The sequence below is a fragment of the Somniosus microcephalus genome, chromosome 4 (genome assembly GCF_052327205.1).
Source record: "Somniosus microcephalus isolate GS21.2 chromosome 4, FLI_Smic_1.0, whole genome shotgun sequence".
In the NCBI taxonomy this organism is placed as follows: Eukaryota; Metazoa; Chordata; class Chondrichthyes; order Squaliformes; family Somniosidae; genus Somniosus; species Somniosus microcephalus.
Genome location: NC_140990.1, coordinates 35,242,940 through 35,250,541, shown reverse-complemented (window position 1 = coordinate 35,250,541; position 7,602 = coordinate 35,242,940).

Here is a 7,602-nt window from a genome sequence, read left to right as displayed (position 1 = left end):
ATGGGGAGTAGAGAGTGGTGATGAGGAGTAGAGAGCGGGGATGGGGATTAGAGAGCGGGGATGGGGAGTAGAGAGCGGGGATGAGGAGTAGAGAGCGGGGATGGGGATTAGAGTGCGGGGATGGGGAGTAGAGAGCGGGAATGGGGAGTAGAGAGCGGGGATGGGGAGTAGAGAGCGGGGATGGGGATTAGAGAGCGGGGATGGGGAGTAGAGAGCGGGGATGGGGAGTAGAGAGCGGGGATGGGGAGTAGAGAGCGGGGATGGGGAGTAGAGAGCGGAGATGGGGAGTAGAGAGCGGGGATGAGGAGTAGAGAGTGGGGATGGGGAGTAGAGAGCGGGGATGGGGAGTAGAGAGCGGGGATGGGGATTAGAGAGCGGGGATGGGGAGTAGAGAGCGGGGATTGGGAGTAGAGAGCGGGGATGGGGAGTAGAGAGCGGGGATGGGGAGTAGAGAGCGGGGATTGGGAGTAGAGAGCGGGGATGGGGAGTAGAGAGCTGGGATGGAGAGTAGAGAGCGGGGATGGGGAGTAGAGAGCGGGGATGGGGAGTAGAGAGCGGGGATGGGGAGTAGAGAGCGGGGATGGGGAGTAGAGAGCGGGGATGGGGAGTAGAGAGCGGGGATGGGGAGTAGAGAGCGGGGATGGGGAGTAGAGAGCAGGGATGGGGAGTAGAGAGCGGGGATGGGGAGTAGAGAGCGGGGATGGGGAGTAGAGAGCGGAGATGGGGAGTAGAGAGCAGGGATGGGGAGTAGAGAGCGGGGATGGGGAGTAGAGTGCGGGGATGGGGAGTAGAGAGCGGGGATGGTGAGTAGAGAGCGGGGATGGGGAGTAGAGGGCGGGGATGGGGAGTAGAGGGTGGGGATGGGGAGTAGAGGGCGGGGATGGGGAGTAGAGGGCGGGGATGGTGAGTAGAGCGCGGGGATGGGGAGTAGAAAGCGGGGATGGGGAGTAGAGGGTGGGGATGGGGATTAGAGGGCGGGGATCGGGAGTAGAAAGCGGTGATGGGGTTTAGAGTGCGGGGATGGGGAGTAGAGAGCGGGGATGGGGAGTAGAGGGCGGGGATGGGGAGTAGAGAGCGGTGATGGGGATTAGAGTGCGGGGATGGGGAGTAGAGAGCGGGGATGGGGAGTAGAGAGCGGGGATGGGGAGTAGAGTGCGGGGATGGAGAGTAGAGAGCGGGGATGGGGAGTAGAGTGCGGGGATGGGGAGTAGAGTGCGGGGATGGGGAGTAGAGAGCAGGGATGGGGAGTAGAGAGCGATGATGGGGAGTAGAGAGCGGGGATGGGGAGTAGAGGGCGATGATGGGGAGTAAAGAGCGGGAATGGGGAGTAGAGGGCGGGGATGGGGAGTAGAGAGCGGTGATGGGGATTAGAGTGCGGTGATGGGGAGTAGAGAGCGGGGATGGGGAGTAGAGAGCGGGGATGGGGAGTGGAGAGCGGGGATGGGGAGTAGAGAGTGGTGATGGGGAGTAGAGAGCGGGGATGGGGATTAGAGAGCGGGGATGGGGAGTAGAGAGCAGGGATGAGGAGTAGAGAGCGGGGATGGGGATTAGAGTGCGGGGATGGGGAGTAGAGAGCGGGAATGGGGAGTAGAGAGCGGGGATGGGGAGTAGAGAGCGGGGATGGGGATTAGAGAGCGGGGATGGGGAGTAGAGAGCGGGGATGGGGAGTAGAGAGCGGGGATGGGGAGTAGAGAGCGGGGATGGGGAGTAGAGAGCGGAGATGGGTAGTAGAGAGCGGGGATGAGGAGTAGAGAGCGGGGATGGGGAGTAGAGAGCGGGGATGGGGAGTAGAGAGCGGGGATGGGGAGTAGAGAGCGGGGATGGGGAGTAGAGAGCGGGGATGGGGAGTAGAGAGCGGGGGTGGAGAGTAGAGGGCGGGGATGGGGAGTAGCGGGCGGGGATGGGGAGTAGAGAGCGGGGATGGAGAGTAGAGTGCGGGGATGGGGATTAGAGAGCGATGATGGGGAGTAGAGAGCGGGGATGGGCAGTAGAGAGCGGGGATGGGCAGTAGAGAGCGGGGATGGGGAGTAGAGAGCGGGGATGGGGAGTAGAGAGCGGGGATGGGGAGTAGAGTGCGGGGATGGGGAGTAGAGGGCGGGGATGGGGAGTAGAGAGCGGGGATGGTGAGTAGAGAGAGGGCATGGGGAGTAGAGTGCGGGGATGGGGAGTAGAGGGCGGGGATGGAGAGTAGAGAGCGGGGATGGGGAGTAGAGTGCGGGGATGGGGAGTAGAGAGCGGGGATGGGGAGTAGAGAGCGGGGATGGGGAGTAGAGAGCGGGGATGGGGAGTAGAGAGCGGGGATGGTGAGTAGAGTGCGGGGATGGGGAGTAGAGTGCGGGGATGGGGAGTAGAGAGCGGGGATGGAGAGTAGAGAGCGGGGATGGTGAGTAGAGAGTGGGGATGGAGAGTGGAGAGCGGGGATGGGGAGTAGAGAGCGGGGATGGGGAGTAGAGGGCGGGGATGGAGAGTAGAGTGCGGGGATGGGGAGTAGAGAGCAGGGATGGGGAGTAGAGAGAGGGGATGGGGAGTAGAGAGCGGGGATGGGGAGTAGAGAGCGGGGATGGGGAGTAGAGAGCGGGGATGGGGAGTAGAGAGCTGGGATGGGGATTAGAGAGTGGGGATGGGGAGTAGAGAGCGGGGATGGGGAGTAGAGAGCGGGATGGGAGTAGAGAGCGGGGATGGGGAGTAGAGAGCTGGGATGGGGATTAGAGAGTGGGGATGGGGAGTGGAGAGCGGGGATGGGGAGTGGAGAGCAGGGACGGGGAGTGGAGAGCAGGGATGGGGAGTAGAGAGCAGGGATGGGGAGTAGACAGCAGGGATGGGGAGTAGACAGCAGGGATGGGGAGTAGAGAGCGGGGATGGGGAGTAGAGGGCGGGGATGGGGAGTAGAGAGCGTGGATGGGGAGTAGAGGGCGGGGATGGGGAGAAGAGAGCGGGGATGGGGAGTAGAGAGCGGGGATGGGGAGTAGAGGGTGGGGATGGGGAGTAGAGTGCGGGGATGGGGAGTAGAGGGCGGGGATGGGGAGTACAGAGCGGGGATGGGGAGTAGAGAGCGGGGATGGGGAGTAGAGGGCGGGGATGGGGAGTAGAGAGCGGGGATGGGGAGTAGAGAGCGGGGATGGGGTTTAGAGAGTGGGGATGGGGAGTAGAGAGCGGTGATGGGGAGTAGAGAGCGGGGATGGGGAGTAGAGAGCGGGGATGGGGAGTAGAGAGCGGTGATGGGGAGTAGAGAGCGGGGATGGGGAGTAGAGAGCGGGGATGGGGAGTAGAGAGCGGGGATGGGGAGTGGAGAGCGGGGATGGGGAGTAGAGAGCGGGGATGGGGAGTAGAGAGCGGGTATGGGGAGTAGAGGGCGGGGATGGGGAGTAGAGAGCGGGGATGGGGAGTAGAGGGCGCGGATGGGGAGTAGAGAGCGGGGATGGAGAGTAGAGTGCGGGGATGGGGATTAGAGAGCGATGATGGGGAGTAGAGAGCGGGGATGGGCAGTAGAGAGCGGGGATGGGCAGTAGAGAGCGGGGATGGGGAGTAGAGAGCGGGGATGGGGAGTAGAGAGCGGGGATGGGGAGTAGAGAGCGGGGATGGGGAGTAGAGAGCGGGGATGGGGAGTAGAGTGCGGGGATGGGGAGTAGAGGGCGGGGATGGGGAGTAGAGAGCGGGGATGGTGAGTAGAGAGAGGGCATGGGGAGTAGAGTGCGGGGATGGGGAGTAGAGGGCGGGGATGGAGAGTAGAGAGCGGGGATGGGGAGTAGAGTGCGGGGATGGGGAGTAGAGAGCCGGGATGGGGAGTAGAGAGCGGGGATGGGGAGTAGAGAGCGGGGATGGTGAGTAGAGTGCGGGGATGGGGAGTAGAGTGCGGGGATGGGGAGTAGAGAGCGGGGATGGAGAGTAGAGAGCGGGGATGGTGAGTAGAGAGCGGGGATGGAGAGTGGAGAGCGGGGATGGGGAGTAGAGAGCGGGGATGGGGAGTAGAGGGCGGGGATGGAGAGTAGAGTGCGGGGATGGGGAGTAGAGAGCAGGGATGGGGAGTAGAGAGAGGGGATGGGGAGTAGAGAGCGGGGATGGGGAGTAGAGAGCGGGGATGGGGAGTAGAGAGCGGGGATGGGGAGTAGAGAGCTGGGATGGGGATTAGAGAGTGGGGATGGGGAGTAGAGAGCGGGGATGGGGAGTAGAGAGCGGGATGGGAGTAGAGAGCGGGATGGGGAGTAGAGAGCGGGGATGGGGAGTAGAGAGCGGGGATGGGGAGTAGAGGGCGGGGATGGGGAGTAGAGAGCGGGGATGGAGAGTAGAGTGCGGGGATGGGGAGTAGAGAGCGGGGATGGGGAGTAGAGAGCGGGGATGGGGAGTAGAGAGCGGGGATGTGGAGTAGAGAGCGGAGATGGGGAGTAGAGAGCGGGGATGGGGAGTAGAGAGCGGGGATGGGGAGTAGAGGGCGGGGATGGGGAGTAGAGAGCGGGGATGGTGAGTAGAGAGCGGGGATGGGGAGTAGAGAGCGGGGATGGGGAGTAGAGAGCGGGGATGGGGAGTAGAGAGCGGGGATGGGGAGTAGAGAGCGGGGATGGGGAGTAGAGAGCGGGGATGGGGAGTGGAGAGCGGGGATGGGGAGTAGAGGGCGGGGATGGGGAGTAGAGAGGGGGGATGGGGAGTAGAGAGCGGGGATGGGGAGTAGAGAGCGGGGATGGGGAGTGGAGAGCGGGGATGGGGAGTGGAGAGCAGGGATGGGGAGTGGAGAGCAGGGATGGGGAGTAGAGAGCAGGGATGGGGAGTAGACAGCAGGGATGGGGAGTAGACAGCAGGGATGGGGAGTAGAGAGTGGGGATGGAGAGTAGAGAGCGGGGATGGGGATTAGAGAGCGATGATGGGGAGTAGAGAGCGGGGATGGGCAGTAGAGAGCGGGGATGGGCAGCAGAGTGCGGGGATGGGGAGTAGAGAGCGGGGATGGGGAGTAGAGAGCGGGGATGGGGAGTAGAGAGCGGGGATGGGGAGTAGAGTGCGGGGATGGGGAGTAGAGGGCGGGGATGGGGAGTAGAGAGCGGGGATGGTGAGTAGAGAGAGGGCATGGGGAGTAGAGTGCGGGGATGGGGAGCAGAGGGCGGGGATGGAGAGTAGAGAGCGGGGATGGGGAGTAGAGTGCGGGGATGGGGAGTAGAGAGCGGGGATGGGGAGTAGAGAGCGGGGATGGGGAGTAGAGAGCGGGGATGGTGAGTAGAGTGCGGGGATGGGGAGTAGAGAGCGGGGATGGGGAGTAGAGAGCGGGGATGGAGAGTAGAGAGCGGGGATGGTGAGTAGAGAGTGGGGATGGAGAGTGGAGAGCGGGGATGGGGAGTAGAGAGCGGGGATGGGGAGTAGAGGGCGGGGATGGAGAGTAGAGTGCGGGGATGGGGAGTAGAGAGCAGGGATGGGGAGTAGAGAGAGGGGATGTGGAGTAGAGAGCGGGGATGGGGAGTAGAGAGCGGGGATGGGGAGTAGAGAGCGGGGATGGAGAGTAGAGAGCTGGGATGGGGATTAGAGAGTGGGGATGGGGAGTAGAGAGCGGGGATGGGGAGTAGAGAGCGGGATGGGGAGTAGAGAGCGGGATGGGGAGTAGAGAGCGGGGATGGGGAGTAGAGAGCGGGGATGGGGAGTAGAGGGCGGGGATGGGGAGTAGAGAGCGGGGATGGAGAGTAGAGTGCGGGGATGGTGAGTAGAGAGTGGGGATGGGGAGTAGAGAGCGGGGATGGGGAGTAGAGAGCGGGGATGTGGAGTAGAGAGCAGGGATGGGGAGTAGAGAGCGGGGATGGGGAGTAGAGAGCGGCGATGGGGAGTAGAGAGCAGGGATGGGGAGTAGAGAGCGGGGATGGGGAGTAGAGTGCGGGGATGGGGAGTAGAGAGCGGGGATGGTGAGTAGAGAGCGGGGATGGGGAGTAGAGAGCGGGGATGGGGAGTAGAGGGCGGGGATGGGGAGTAGAGGGCGGGGATGGGGAGTAGAGGGCGGGGATGGGGAGTAGAGGGCGGGGATGGTGAGTAGAGCACGGGGATGGGGAGTAGAAAGCGGGGATGGGGAGTAGAGGGTGGGGATGGGGATTAGAGGGCGGGGATCGGGAGTAGAATGCGGTGATGGGGATTAGAGTGCGGGGATGGGGAGTAGAGAGCGGGGATGGGGAGTAGAGGGCGGGGATGGGGAGTAGAGAGCGGTGATGGGGATTAGAGTGCGGGGATGGGGAGTAGAGAGCGGGGATGGGGAGTAGAGAGCGGGGATGGGGAGTAGAGTGCGGGGATGGAGAGTAGAGAGCGGGGATGGGGAGTAGAGTGCGGGGATGGGGAGTAGAGAGCAGGGATGGGGAGTAGAGAGCGATGATGGGGAGTAGAGAGCGGGGATGGGGAGTAGAGGGCGATGATGGGGAATAAAGAGCGGGGATGGGGAGTAGAGGGCGGGGATGGGGAGTAGAGAGCGGTGATGGGGATTAGAGTGCGGTGATGGGGAGTAGAGAGCGGGGATGGGGAGTAGAGAGCGGGGATGGGGAGTGGAGAGCGCGGGATGGGGAGTAGAGAGTGGTGATGAGGAGTAGAGAGCGGGGATGGGGATTAGAGAGCGGGGATGGGGAGTAGAGAGCGGGGATGAGGAGTAGAGAGCGGGGATGGGGATTAGAGTGCGGGGATGGGGAGTAGAGAGCGGGAATGGGGAGTAGAGAGCGGGGATGGGGAGTAGAGAGCGGGGATGGGGATTAGAGAGCGGGGATGGGGAGTAGAGAGCGGGGATGGGGAGTAGAGAGCGGGGATGGGGAGTAGAGAGCGGGGATGGGGAGTAGAGAGCGGAGATTGGGAGTAGAGAGCGGGGATGAGGAGTAGAGAGTGGGGATGGGGAGTAGAGAGCGGGGATGGGGAGTAGAGAGCGGGGATGGGGATTAGAGAGCGGGGATGGGGAGTAGAGAGCGGGGATGGGGAGTAGAGAGCGGGGATGGAGAGTAGAGGGCGGGGATGGGGAGTAACGGGCGGGGATGGGGAGTAGAGAGCGGGGATGGAGAGTAGAGAGCGGGGATGGGGATTAGAGAGCGATGATGGGGAGTAGAGAGCGGGGATGGGCAGTAGAGAGCGGGGATGGGCAGCAGAGTGCGGGGATGGGGAGTAGAGAGCGGGGATGGGGAGTAGAGAGCGGGGATGGGGAGTAGAGAGCGGGGATGGGGAGTAGAGTGCGGGGATGGGGAGTAGAGGGCGGGGATGGGGAGTAGAGAGCGGGGATGGTGAGTAGAGAGAGGGCATGGGGAGTAGAGTGCGGGGATGGGGAGCAGAGGGCGGGGATGGAGAGTAGAGAGCGGGGATGGGGAGTAGAGTGCGGGGATGGGGAGTAGAGAGAGGGCATGGGGAGTAGAGTGCGGGGATGGGGAGCAGAGGGCGGGGATGGAGAGTAGAGAGCGGGGATGGGGAGTAGAGTGCGGGGATGGGGAGTAGAGAGCGGGGATGGGGAGTAGAGAGCGGGGATGGGGAGTAGAGAGCGGGGATGGTGAGTAGAGTGCGGGGATGGGGAGTAGAGAGCGGGGATGGGGAGTAGAGAGCGGGGATGGAGAGTAGAGAGCGGGGATGGTGAGTAGAGAGTGGGGATGGAGAGTGGAGAGCGGGGATGGGGAG